Source organism: Panthera onca, chromosome B3 (genome assembly GCF_046562875.1).
Source record: "Panthera onca isolate mPanOnc1 chromosome B3, mPanOnc1 haplotype 2, whole genome shotgun sequence".
Taxonomy (NCBI): Eukaryota; Metazoa; Chordata; class Mammalia; order Carnivora; family Felidae; genus Panthera; species Panthera onca.
In genome coordinates, this window is record NC_138344.1 from 3,515,604 (window position 1) to 3,529,792 (window position 14,189).

General features: G+C 45.7%; 1 protein-coding gene across 1 annotated transcript in view; it reads left to right on the top strand.

The window, feature by feature from the left end:
• The window catches only part of HOMER2 (homer scaffold protein 2), a 615,401-nt gene that overhangs the window by 54,091 nt on the left and 547,121 nt on the right, over positions 1-14,189 (top strand). The window lies entirely within an intron of this gene.

Here is a 14,189-nt window from a genome sequence, read left to right on the forward strand (position 1 = left end):
GGGGCCCGGGGGTGGGGGGCTGGGCGTGCGGAGCTCCCGGGTGCGTGGGGGGCAGGCCCACGCGGGGCCTCTTGCGGGACGGAGCCTGTACCGCGGCCACGGGTGCGGGGAGAGGGTTCACCTCTCCGCGCTTTTGGGACTTGGTGCGAAGCCTGCTTTTGCTCGCGGGCAACATCGCCTCCCTCAGGCGCAATTTGGGTAGGGAACGCTCCCGGGTCAGCTTAGAGGGACAGAAATGCGACCAGACGGCGGACCTGCGGCAGGAGGGCGGCGGGGCTGTTTCTTCTTTCCCCGCGCGGTGCCCTGGGTGCAGTCCGCCCACATGACTCTGGCCAACGGAGGGGGGCAACACTTATTGGGTAATTTGCTAATAAATGTGGTGCTCGCCTCTACGAAGCGCCAAGCCCACTGTCAACTGCAGAAGAGCGCCTGTCTCCAGGGAGCTGTGAACAGCGCGCTCCGTACCCTCCCTCGGGAGTGCAGCGCACGCGGGACCCATCCCCCTCCGTGATTCCTACCAGTTGTGTCGTCGGTTACTGAGCGTCATTTCGCACAGCTGAGGCCCAGTCTGCGGCCTGGAGCGTCCTGTGGGTTCTTGCGCCTGAGCTGCCCCCCAACAGGCCGGCATCTGAGCTGAGCCCTGCCTCCAAAGGACCCCCGGGGGCTCCCAAGACGTGCAACCCACTCTTAGCCATGCTTAGCACTGAATGAAACAGACATCTTCCCCCTCCAGGCTCCACCTAAGAAAAAGGAGCTCCTCTTCTCTGAACCCTCAACAGGCCCCATCTGGGATGACCAAGAGCCATGGTGTGCCCAGGACCCTTCTGGTTTACACCTGCTGTGCCTTGGCGTTCGCTGTGGGCGTCCTGCGTTTCTCCAGAAAAAGTCCTTTGCCATTAGCTCTCGACTCCCTTATCCCTGGCATCATGCCAGTGAGGATTAGTGGGTAATGTTTCCTCGCTTTCCCTTAGAGGGTGTGGACAGGAGTGAGCAGAAGCATCCTTTCTCTGATACGGGAGAAAATGAACTTAGTGCGGGAGATAAAGGTGGCCATCCCAAGGATTACTTAGTATGACTTAGGTAAGTGCCGTAGGCTTCACTGGCCTACGGCCACAGACAAGTAACATAGCAGGATCAGAATAATATAGCAAGGTGATCTGTCTACGCAGCGGGTTGAACCCCACTCAACAGTAGGCTCCACCCACTGAGGCAAAGGCAGCTGGGGGCAGGGACTGGAGTCGGGGTCCCCTTTGTCCTGGGCTACTTCAGGACTGCCTGGGAGCATGCTCATCTGCCCTTTTTCTCCGTGACCCGAATGGTTTAAATAACACAGATTTGAAGGAATTTACCCTAACCCAATCCAACTCTGGCCGTTTGGGAAGGGAGTGATTTTTTAAAACAACTTTTTGGCATTTCTTCCACTGCTGATAGTATATTCATTTCCTACTCCAGTTAATGTTGGTAATTTATCTCTTAATTTCATCAGGTATAGAGTTGTACATCATATTCTCATAATGTTTCAACGTCAGAACCTTTCATGTACATGTTTTCCTTTGTAAAAGTATTTGCGATCTTAATTTTTCAGTAACTTAGGCTCATGAGAGGGTTTGCCAGTTTTATTGGTCTCTTAAAAATGGTTCTTGAGTTGACTCATCATTGCCATAGATTTTTGTTCTCTCATTAATTCCCTTTTTATATATTGTTTCCTTCTGTTTTGCTCAGGACGTTAAGGTTATTAACAACAGAAACTGGTCCTGATGAGTGTAAGCTGGAAAGGAATGTATTGGAGAAGGATATCAGGTGGCCCAGAGATTTAGAGGGGCCTAGGGGACCGGGTTGGGCAATGAGCAGGAATGAGGAATCTCGGTGGTCAGATCCCCAGCACGCCCAGTTGGGGGCGTTTGTTGGGAGGTGCTGGCTCGGCCACTAAATGCTGGCTGTGGCTACCAGAATGAAGGCTAAGCTCCTCCCTGCTTCTTTCAGGCGCTCACTGGAGACTCAGAGTTCCAGGGGGCAGCATCTGATTGGCTAAGTCCAGATGATATACATACCCGGCTCTAGATGTCCAAAACGTACACCATGATGGAACTCCCTAATATAGGAAGCAGCTTCACAGGCTAGGCAGCCGAAACAACGATCTAAAAACCAACAATAACACAAATGCCCACTAACCTTTCTTTGAGGACCTGTCATCTCTTCAGTTGACCATGTGGTTTACTCGTTTTTATTCTTTCCTGTCTTGATAATCAGCACATATAAAGCTACAGATTTTCTCCCTGCGTATGGCTTTGGCTTCATACCTTGTTTTCATCATGTGGTACAGTTCTGATTGTTTTCTAAATAGACTTGTGATTGCGTCTTTAATGTCCTCTTTGGTCTAAATGTTCTGGACTTTTTTTTTTTTTTTTTTTTAATCCTTTCTAGGTGGGGGCACCGGGGTGGCTCTGTCAGTTAAGTGTTCACCTTCTGCTCAGGTCACGATCTTGCGGTTCATGGGTTTGAGCCCCGCGTCGGGCTCTGTGCTGATGGCTCGGAGCCTGGAGCCTGCTTCAGATTCTGTGTCTCCCTCTCTCTCTGCTCCTTCCCCACTCGCTGTGCCTCCCTCTCTCTCAAAAATAAATATTAGAATTTTTTTAATCTCTCTCTCATAAATATTAGAATTTTTTAAATCTCTCTCAAAAATAAATACTAAAAATTTTTTTAAATCTTTTCTAGGTGGTTTGATTTCTTTTATTCATTGTGTATTCTAGGCTCGTACAGTTGTCAAATAACATATCTTAAAGTGGTTTTTTTTTACATAGCCTATTACGTTAAATGTTATATGTTATAAATGTACCATAGAGGTTTGAACTAATGTGTATTCTGTTTTTGTGGTACAGTTTTTCTGTGTATCCATAACAGGGCACACCTTCCACTGAAGCTCCTAGCTCAGGGGGAGATTTCAAACTCATACTAGCTGGAGTCACACTGGCCAGTTCAAGGCTTAGCCTTTATGTCACCTTCCAGTGACCCAAGGGCCACAGCTCCTCAATCTGTTTAGGGAGGAGTAAACAAACGTCTTGGGCTATTTGGTGGCGTTGCCTGCGTGGGAGTAGGAGAGCTTTGAGGCACAGATAAGATAAACTGAAGAATCTTGGGGCATTCGGTGGTCTTCACGCGTCAGTGACAAGAGGGATGTCGTGGCTGTCTCTGGCAGTCTGGATAGATGGCCCATGTTGTGGCACAGGTGTTCTCCTGTTCCTTTTCTTGTGGTCCTTGCTTCCCACGCCCCCTGTACCTTCCCTGGTGCACAGAGTGCTATGCTGGGATGCACTGACCTTTCCCTCTCTCGTGCTTAGACCCGCTTCTGGGTCCAGTATTTGCAGCCTTTGTATCTGGTCCTGTGGTGAACGACCATCCTGCGTGGATGGGAGCAGGAGAGCTCTGGGTAGGGGCAGAGGGGGAGGGGGCATAGTGATTGTCTAAAGCAGGATAACGTATCCCAGTATGTAGCCCATAAATCAAGTCTTCTGGACTTACCATTCAAATGATCTGTATCCTGATTATTGGTTTCTTCACTTCTGGAAGACCGAGGGCCATTGTCTGCAGTCTCCGATTAGGATTGTGTCTGTTGTGCCTTATGTTTGAGAGTTGAGCTTTGAATGGTTTTCAAAGCTATGTGCTATGTGCTATGGTAGTCTGTCCATGTGTATAACTGTTGTGTCTTCCTTGTGGGTTGGAATTTTATCCATAGAAAGTAACCTATTTTGTTCCATTTGTGACTTTTTGCTTCTATTGTACTTTGTCCTATATCTATTTTTGCATTACTTTTTGTTTATACGTGTTTCGTATGTTTTAACTGGTCCTCTTTTTGTCCTCTTTTTTTCCCAGCTTTATTAAGGTATAATTGATCTATGACATTGTGTATATGTAAGACATACAATGTGATTATTTGGTATGTGTATATATTATGAAATGATCACCACAATGACATTAGTAAACACTTCCATCACCTCATATAATTATCTTTTTTTTTTTTTAATGGTGAGAACATTTAAGACCTACTCTCTTAACACCTTTCAAGTATGGGTCCTTTGACCTTTCAGCCTGTTTCAAGAATGTGTTCTCTTTTTAATGCTTTTATTTATTTTTGAGAAAGAGAGAGAGAGAGAGAGAATGAGCAGGGGAGGGGCAGAGAGAGAGGGAGACACAGAATCCAAAGCCAGCTCCAGGCCCTGAGCTGTCAGCTCACAGCCTGACGTGGAACTCGAACCCACGAACCGCGAGATCGTGACCTGAGCCAAAGTTGGTCGCTTAACCGACTGAGCCACCCAGGTGCCCCTGGGCATGTGTTCTTATAAACAATAAAATTTAATTTTGCTTCTGGGCCAAAATAAGTCTTTGCCTTTTGTTAGAAAGATTTCAAGCATTCACATTTATTATGAAAAGGATATATTTGGTCTCGGTTTTGTCAGTTTATGGCTTGTTATCCGGGTTTCTTTCCCCCCCCCCCTTCAAATAGTTGCTTCTATCACTAGTATCTATTTTACTTCTTCTTCCCCTTTGTTTTTGGAAACTATACACCCAGTTTCACTCAACCAGTGGTTGCCATTGTTCTATAAAATATTTGAACTTACAGTCTCGGTCAACATCAATAATCAAACATTCTGTCAAAGCCATAGCGTGATGACCATGAGCCAGGGCACCTGGACTGTGTCTTGCTCATTCCTCCTTCAACTCAGACTGGCTCCCGCAACGACCCCAGCCATCTGAGAAGTCTCCAGCAGAGACTGGGGTCCAGTTCCCTTCGTGGGAAACAGAACACCAAGCCACTGAAGACTGGGCTGCAAGGTGTTGGTTCCAAGTCAGGGAGGCAAAGCTGCGTAGGAGACCATTTGGACAGAATTTTGAGATGGACGCATAGTGAAATTATTTTAAATCCAAAGTGAAAGCTTCCGTAAGTATGTATATTCCATCATATGATAACACCTAAAGAAAAATTGGAGACTATGGGAAAGTAAAGGGGAGGCAAATTTACCTTCGGAATCACTGTTGAAGCAAGTACTCTCAATACTTTGGCACCTTTTTCCTTTACAGTCGATTTCCGACACAAAAGGTAAACGTGCTGTCACAACTGTGCAAACTACCTTATTTTCTTCTTTGTTCTCTTAATTACATGAGCAACTTTTTATTCTGCCTAGTCTTCACGCACATCATTTTCGTGACAGCTGAATAACCGATTGTGTAAGACGTATCATTAAATTTTATTATTTTCTGTCACTACTCAATTTAAAAGTTTTTCCCCCAAATTTTTCATTTAAATGCCACGTTAAACATCTTTTTCCATATTAGTATTTCTCTCTGTATTTAGGGATAGTTCCTTAGAATGGATTCCCAGATATAAAATTAGTGCATGAAAGACTGGAACAGTTCTAAGTGCAAATTGATAACATACTGCTCCCTGATCCAAGGTCATTAAGAGGAGAGTCTTGTAAAAATAGGGGGGGGGGGGGGGAGGGAGGGAACAAAGAAATGTGGATTTTTATCTTCCATTTGCCTTGAACTTTATGTTTTTAAATGTATGGCCTGATGCAAGCCCCAGACTGCACTTCTAGGCAGAACTTGGAGAGCTGACTTCAAATCCTGATGTCTTAAATAATCCTCAGGGGGCGCCTGGGGGACTCAGTTGGTTTAGCATCCGACTTCGGCTTAGGTCACGATCTCACAGTTCATGGGTTCGGGTCCCATGTCAGGCTCTGTGCTATCAGCTCAGAGCCTGGATCCTGCTTCAGATTCTGTGTCTCCCCCTCTCTGTGCCCCTCCCCCACTCACACTTTGTCTCTCTCTCTCTCTCAAAAATAAATAAACATTAAATTATCCTCAGCTCTTAGGCTAACCATGACCTCTCTCGATCTCCAGATCTTTTTCCCTAAAGAAAGCGCTCACCCGTTCGCCCTTCCACTTTGGGCCACTCTACGGAGTTTGTTCATTAGGTCACATATTGGAATTAACCAGACCTAGAAGCATCCTTGCCCCAGTCTACCACCACCCCCACCTACCTGGCTGCAGCAGGATGTTGAGAGCATTAATACTGTTTTTGCTCTCCTCGTAACTTCATAGGCCTTTTATTTCGCACATCTGGGAAAGATATGTGCCCATCGATGAGGTAACGGCAGACATGATGAATCCCACATGTCGAACATGGCAATTTGCCTTGAACTTGCAAGATCACAACTGGGGACAAACGTATAGATTTTCTTCACTTATTGTTTTACAGAAAGCTAATGGACAGCCAATTGATCGGTCAAGAAAAGGCCAAAGAAATCTTTTCATTTTTAAATGTAGAGTGGGGGGGGGGGGGAACCCAAAGTGTTTTCATTTTTGCAAAAATGAAACTGGGTGAAGGGCACCTTCTCAACAATGAAAGCAGATATAATTACCTAGTGAATCAATGCATATCAGTTCTCTCCAATACATTACTCCATTATTCTGGGTTCTGTGCACATTCAGTTAGAATTCTGGGTCATGCGGCTCCTCTAGTTAGCCTTTGTTAATTACGTAGATGCCATTTCCATGTTCACACTTAACCCCAGAGGACTGATTTGTCCCTTCTAATAAAGGATTGTTCAGTTTGCGCCTGGGGCCGGGGAATGGGAGCCGCGGCTTTTGTAAACTACTCCTGCCACCTTGTGGTGCTCCTGAGAAGTGGCAAAGTCAACTTCGGGAGCCATGAGCATGGTGGCCAGTGATTCCATACCTGCCAGTTCCTTGTATTTCAGAGCTTTTAAGAAGCACACTCCTACCTCTCCAGTCAGGTCACAGCAGCCCATCTGGATGGCATTAAATGTAAACATGTGCTACAGCTTGGTTACCTTGAGATTCCAGATCACATCCGGGACTTCTGTGAATTAGAACTCTCTTACGGGTCTCACTGTTATGAGTCTCAAGAACTGTTCCAGGGTGCCTGGGTGGCTCAGTCGGTTAAGCGTCCAACTCTTGATTTTGGCTCAGGCCATGATCTCACGGTTTGTGAGCCCCACACTGGGCTCTGTGCTGACCGTGTGGGGCCTGCTTGGGATTCTCTCCCTCTCTGTGTCAAAAAATGAATAAATAAATAAACTTTAAAAAAAAAAAAAAAGACAATCACTGAGATATCGAGTGTGCAGCAAGGAAAGTGTTTCTTCTAAAGGCGGCCAGACAAGGACACGGGGGGAGGGGGGAAGCCTCAAATCCTCCTCCCAAAGGAGGAGAGTCGAGTCGAGTTGGGGAAGGAAAAGGCAAATGCAAAAGGTCTGGGTAAATAGTTGCAGCTGCACTTGTTAGGCAAGAGCTGTGATTAGTCGTGTTAACCCTGTGATTGCTGCTTTCATGCTAGCCTCTCGGAGCTGCTCAATACACATAACTATGCGTGTCATGAACAAATATGATGCTGAGGAGGGAAACTGAGGATGTAGACCAGCAAGAACTTGGGACGGTGGTCAGGGAAGGGTAGTGGGAAGTGGATGGCCCCGAGAGCCAAGGACACGGTGAGGTGTCGCTGCGTAGTCGAGGTGACGGGAGCTGTTCCATGGAACAGTGTGGACACACTCTGCAGCCAGAGCCTGGACGGCCCGCAGAGTGGGGAGCACAGGAAGCCTGGAGGTGGGGAGTTCCCATCTGGTTGTGACCTTGTCCCTGACTAGCCCTTTAAGGGGACCATGAGGTTGATCACAATGCTCTCACAGGTGTTGCAGAAGTTTTGTTCAATACGGGAGACATTTTCCTCAGGATCATCATCACTCATGGCTTGATTCCTCTCCTGGTCACTGCTCAGGGCTGTGTAGAAGTGCGGACACCCTCACCGGCCGGGGGGATCCTGGCCCTAGACCTCATCAGTCCGGGCTCGCTCGTGTTCCCTACCTGTCTCTACTCCAGCGGGTAAAAAAAAACACAGTCCTTTTATAAAATGTGCTGAATGAATACATTAAAGCCACCAATTCTCAAGACTCAGCAATAATAGTGATAGAATTGTAGATCACTGATTTATTCTAAGAAAACCCAAAGAGAAGATGCATTCAACCTTTTTTTAACGTTTATTTATTTTTGAGAAAGAGTGCGAGTAGGGAAGGGGAAGAGAGAGAGGGAGACACAGAATCTGAAACAGGATCCAGGCTCTGAGCTGTCAGCACAGAGCCTGACGGGGCTCGAGCCCACGGACCGTGAGATCATGACCTGAGCCGAGGTCAGGTGCTTAACCGACTGAGCCACCTAGGTGCCCCCACAGATATTCAATCTTAAGACTATTTGTGGGTGCCTGGCTGGCTCAGTTGGAGGGGTGTGTGACTCTTAATCTCAGGGTCATGAGTTCGAGCCCCGTGTTGGGTATAGAGATTAATTAAACAAATAAAACTTTAAAAAAAAAAAGAAAAGAATGTTTTCTGGGCTATTAAAAAGTACTTTTGTCCACCTATTTTCCTGTGAGCCCCCATTTTTCTGGGGAAAAGTCAATCCCCAGATTGACTTCCTATTTCTATTGGGGTTTCTATTCCTATTTTTACTGCTCTTGTGTGAAGAGATCGTGGTTCCCTGTAAGTGTAGGATTGGCTGTGTTTACAGATACATCATGCACTCAGCATCTGGCATTTCAAGAATCTGCCACTTGTCCTGTATGTGCCTCTAATCATAAAAGAAAGGTTCATACAGCATCTATCCCTGGATTGATTTGTTATTTTTGTTAGTCCTTTGCTATTGTCATTATGGTCTATAGGGGGCAGTAGGAACCTCAGAGTGAAACAGCAGAATGTGAAGCTCCGAATGGTCAAACACGAGATTCCCTGGCTGTCTAAAGCAGTGCTCCTCAGTCTTCAAGGTGCGCGCACATCCCCTGGGAATCTGGTTAGCATGCGGGCTGATTCCCTGGGTCTGCAGTAGCCCAAGATTCTGCATTTCTAACAAACTCCCAGGCAATGCCAGCGTTACAGGGCCAGGGACCACACTTTGACTTGCAAGGCTGTAAATGGCAGTCTTGTAGGGCCAGGGTGCAGTGTTCTTTACACACATTTGTCATGTGAATCGTGAACATGCACGGCCAACAGATCCCGTGTTTGATGAACTGGCTGGATTGAGAACAACTGAGTTTCAGCAGTGTCTTTTCCCTTGACCTTGGGGGTGCCATTTTCTCCTTTGTGGCTCGGCGAGGTGGTTGGTAAACTTTAGAGGCTAATGTTATTTGTCATTCCCCTTGTAGGTGTAGAGTTCTGAGCCTGACTTTGCCAGATTTTACCCTAGGAGTGGAATGTGCCCTTACCCCTGAAGCTTGGAACTGGTGGCCTTCAGTCACCTGCCGTGGCAGACGCCCTAGGCGGCCCCTCACGTGCCGGGGGGAAAGAAGTGAGATATGTGTGGTCTCCAATTCAGGGAGTAGAGACCCACTCAGAGAGAGAACTGTCCCCCAACAAGATGCAATTGATCCACCTCTCAAGCTTTGGCCTTGGAGAGAATCAGGACTTGGATGTATTTGAATATCCTTGCTCTGAGATCACTCGGGCTTATTCATTTAACATACATTTATTGGGCACCTGCTGTATACCTGGCCTTATGCTGGGGGCTGGGCCAGTAGAGATGAATCAGAATTTGTCTTGTGGGGGCTGATATTTGAAATGCGTGGGCAGGTTTCCACGAAGAGTCCCATACAGTCTTAAGAAAAGCCAGAGTCTACTTGCACTATTGGTGGGAATGCAAACTGGTGCAGCCCCTCTGGAAAACAGAGTGGAGGTTCCCCCCAAAATTAACAACAGATCTACCCTATGACCCAGCAATAGCACTGCTAGGAATTTACCCAAGGGATATAGGAGTGCTGATGCATAGAGGCACTCGTACCCCAATGTTTCTAGCAGCACTTTCAACAATAGCCAAATTATGGAAAGAGCCTAAATGTCCATCAACTGACGAACGGATAAAGATGTGGTTTATATACACAATGGAATACTACTTGGCAATGAGAAAGAGTGAAATCCTGCCATTTGTAGCAACATGGATGGAACTGGAGGCTATTATGCTGAGTGAAATAAGTCAGGCAGAGAAAGACAGATACCATATGTTTTCACTCATATGTGGATCTTGAGAAACTCAACAGAAGACCAGGGGGAAGGGGAAGGGGGAAAAAAAGTTATAGAGAGGGAAGGAGGCAAACCATAAGAGACTCTTAAATACTAAGAACAAACTGAGGGTCAGTGGGGGGTGGGAGAGAGGGGAAAGTGGGTGATGGGCATTGAGGAGGGCATTGAGTTGGGATGAGCACTGGGTGTTGTATGGAAACCAATTTGACAATAAATTTTACAGAGAGAGAGAGAGAGAAAAGCCAGAGTCTAGGGAGCTGGCTGATGGGTGTCCCTACTGCAGACCTCTTGGGGTGTTTCCCCCGGGCAGGGTAACTCAGGACTATTCACGTGGTATCACATGGTGTGTATTTGGAGTCTGGGTTATTTTACGCACTAATGTGACCCTTATCTCATTGTATTGAGTTGTGGCTTCATTCTCCTCCCTATGAAACTCGGAGCTGGAATTTTTAAAAAGTGTTAGTAAGTCTGAGTAAGCATGTGTCAATATTGGCACTATCCCATCCTTGGGACTTACACACGCCCACCCACACCCACTCTGACTAGCCGAGAACCCACCAAACTCTGTTATCCTACAACATTGGAGAAGTAAGTGAATGACTCAAGATCTGACCTGTGGTTTTGAAGAACAGGAAGGCATTGACCTCAGAGTTCATTTGGGTTTAGGCAAACCTGATCTATGCTGTTAGAAATCGGGGTGCTGGCTCCCCTTGGGAGCAGCAGTCCTGGCTGGAAAGACCCATGAGGCTTCTGGGGGCTGCTGATGTCGGATTTCTCATTCTCGGTGCAGGGCACATAAGAGGGTGTGTGCTGTGAGAAAACGTTAAGCTGTCCTCCTAAAATATATGGGCACTTTCTAGATGCAAAAAAAAAAAATTCATGAAGTTCATAACTTTGAAAGGTTTTGACTACATATAGTAGCAATTTTAAAAGCAGAAATGAAATCGTAATACTTAAGTCAATGACGATGAACAAATGCCTCGAATTCTCTCCTTGGCAGACCCAATGCTTCTGCTTAAAAACAAAACAAATCACCAATTACCTAAGCCTGGCCACCCCCATGCAACACATTTAAGGCTAAAAACTTCAAAAACGGCCCGTCTTCTCTCTGTTTTCCATTCTGCGTTGCCCTCCCCCCACAGACACTCGTTGGATGATCTCACCTGATTTTTATATAGAAAATTGAGTCCATGTGGTGTTAGCTCCCTCCAGCCCCCCTCGTCTCCACCTGAATGCGATCCCGGGGAGCCCCGTTTTCCCCCATCTTTCCCCCTGAGCCTGGGGGCAAGGAGCCCATCTCCTCTCTGCCTTTCTGCATCTAACTTCCCGCAAGGTCAGCCCCTCCCCACAGGCAGCAAATTCAGGATCTCCCAGACCTGCCCTCTCCCCCCCCCCCCAACTCCCACTCGCTCCCAAGGCCTTTACATTCAGGCAAATAACTTGAACTCCCTTCACACCCCTCTGGGACATTGGCAGGACCCTCCCCAGAGATCTGCGAGGCCACTTTTTCTGCAGTCTTGACAGTTTGATTTTTTTGCCTTGCATTTGCTAGTCTTCCAGACATCTATGGGACCTAACTTTAAGTGCTTTTGAAAGTTTGGATGCTCAGCTCTTGAAAACACTTTAATTAAATGGACCGAAACACTTGAGTTTCTCTGAGTACGTAGAACCTTCTTAGCTCTCTAAACGGGGCACTTTTGTTATGCAGCCTGCGAGTTGGAGGTCCAAGCCTGGCCTTTCCGTCCTCCACAAGAGCGAGATAAAGCATCCAGCAGGGAAGCTCCAGGCACCACACGATCCGGTTCCCAAACTGCTGGAGGGCCCCCCCCAGAAGCCCAATTAGCCCCAAAGCCAAAGCATCAATTCCCTAATGATAAATTTCCCCAAAATGTATAGTCGTATGATCTGTTGTGGTTCACATACGATGAAGTAGCCTCTGCTCTCAGGACTTCCTCTATCCCCGACGGCATCTGTGCGTTCCCATGGTTACCTAACCTGGGGAGGGGAGTGTAAGCTTGCTTCCACAGCTGGACACCTTGTCCAGGGCACAACCTGCACAACTGTCCATGGAACCCTTGCCCACTCTCTGGGAGGTATTTGGGGTAACTTTTGACAGCTTTCTGCTTCCTCTGCATTTTTTAAATTATTTTTTTAAATTTTATTATTTAAATTTTATTAATGTTTTTAATTTTAATTACAGCATAGTTAACATACAGTGTAATTTGAGTACAGTGATTCAATAGTTCCATACATCACCAAGTGTTCATCACAACAAGTGCATGCCTTCATCCCCTCACCTATTTCACCCGCCTCCCCACCCCCTTCCCTCTGGTGTGCTCTATAGTGAAGAGTCTGTTTACGCATCCGTCTCTCTCTTTTTTCCCCTTTGTTCATTTGTGTTCCTTAAATTCCACATATGAGTGAAATCATGGTATTTGTCTTTCTCCGACCGACCGACTTCCCTTAGCATAATACTCGCCCGGTCCATCCATGTTGTTGCAAATGGCAAGATTTCATTCTTTGTTATGGCTGAGTAATATTCCATTGTATGTATATACCACTTCTTCTTTATCCGTTCATCTACTGAGGGACACTTGGGCTGCCTCCCTATCTTGGCTGTTGAAACAATGCTGCTCTGAACATACGGGTGCATATATCCTTTTGCATTAGTGCTTTTGTATACTTTAGGTAAATACCCAGTAGTGAAATCATTGGATCATAACGTGGTTCTATTTTAACTTTTTGAGGAATCTCCATACTGTTTTCCGGAGTGGCTACACCAGTTGTTAATCCCGCTAACAGTGCAAGAGGGTTCCTTTTTCTCCGCATCCTCGCCAACACTTGTATTTTGTGTTTTTAATTTTTTTTAATGTTTAATTATTTTTGAGAGAGAGAAAGAGAACACAAGCAGGGGAGGAGCAGAGAGAGAGAGAGACACAGAATCTGAAACAGGATCCAGGCTCTGAGCGGTCAGCACAGAGCCCGACACGGGGCTCGAACTCACAAACCGTGAGATCGTGACCTGAGCCGAAGCCTGACACTCAACCGACTGAGCCACCCAGGTGCCCCTGTATTTTGTGTTTTTGATTTTAGCTATTCTGACAGGTGTGAGGTGATATCTTATTGTAGGTTTGATTTGCATTTTCTGGATGATGACTCAACTTGAGCATCTTTTCATGTGTCTGTTGGAAATCTGTATGTCTTCTTTGGGAAAATGTCTGTCCATGTCTTCTGCCATTTTGTATTTGGATTATTTGCTCTTTGGGTGTTGAGTTATATAAATTCTTTATATATTTTGGATACTAATCCTTTATCATATATGTCATTTGCAAATATCATCTCCCATTCAGTAGGTTGCCTTTTAGTTTTATTCGCTGTTTCCTTTGCTGTGCAGAAGCTTTTTATTTTGATGAGGTCCCAATAGTTTACTTTTGCTTTGTTTCTCTTGCCTCAGGAGACCTATCTAGAAAAATGTGGCCAATGTCAGAGAAATTACTGCCTGTGCTCTCTTCTAGGATTTTTATGGTTTCAGGTCTCCGATTTAGGTCTTTAATCCATTCTGAGTTTATTTTTGTATATTGTGTAAGAAAGTGGTCCAGTTTCATTCTTTTGCATGTAGCTATCCATTTTGCCCAACACCATTTGTTGAAAAGTCTGTATTTTTTTCCATTGCATATTCTTTCCTGCTTTGTCAAAGACTAGTTGACCATATAATCATGGGTTTGTTTCTGGGCCTTCTATCCTGTTCTGTTGATCTGTGCATCTGTTTTTTTTGCCAATACCATAGTGTTTTGATTATGACAGCTTTGTAATATATCTTGAAATCTGGTATCGTAATACCTCCAGCTTTGTTTTTCTTTTTCAAGATTATTTTGGCTACTCGGGGTCCTTTGTGGTTTCATACAAATTTTAGGATTATTTGTTCTAGTTCTGTGAAAAATGTTGTTGGTATTTTGATAGGCATTCCATGTAAATCTGTAGATTGTGTTGGGTAGTATGGACATTTTAAGAGTATGTGGTCTTCCAGTGCGTGAGCATGGAATATCTTTCCATTAGTTTGTGTCTTCAATTTCTTTCATCAGTATTTTATAGTTTTCGGTGTACAAGTCTTTT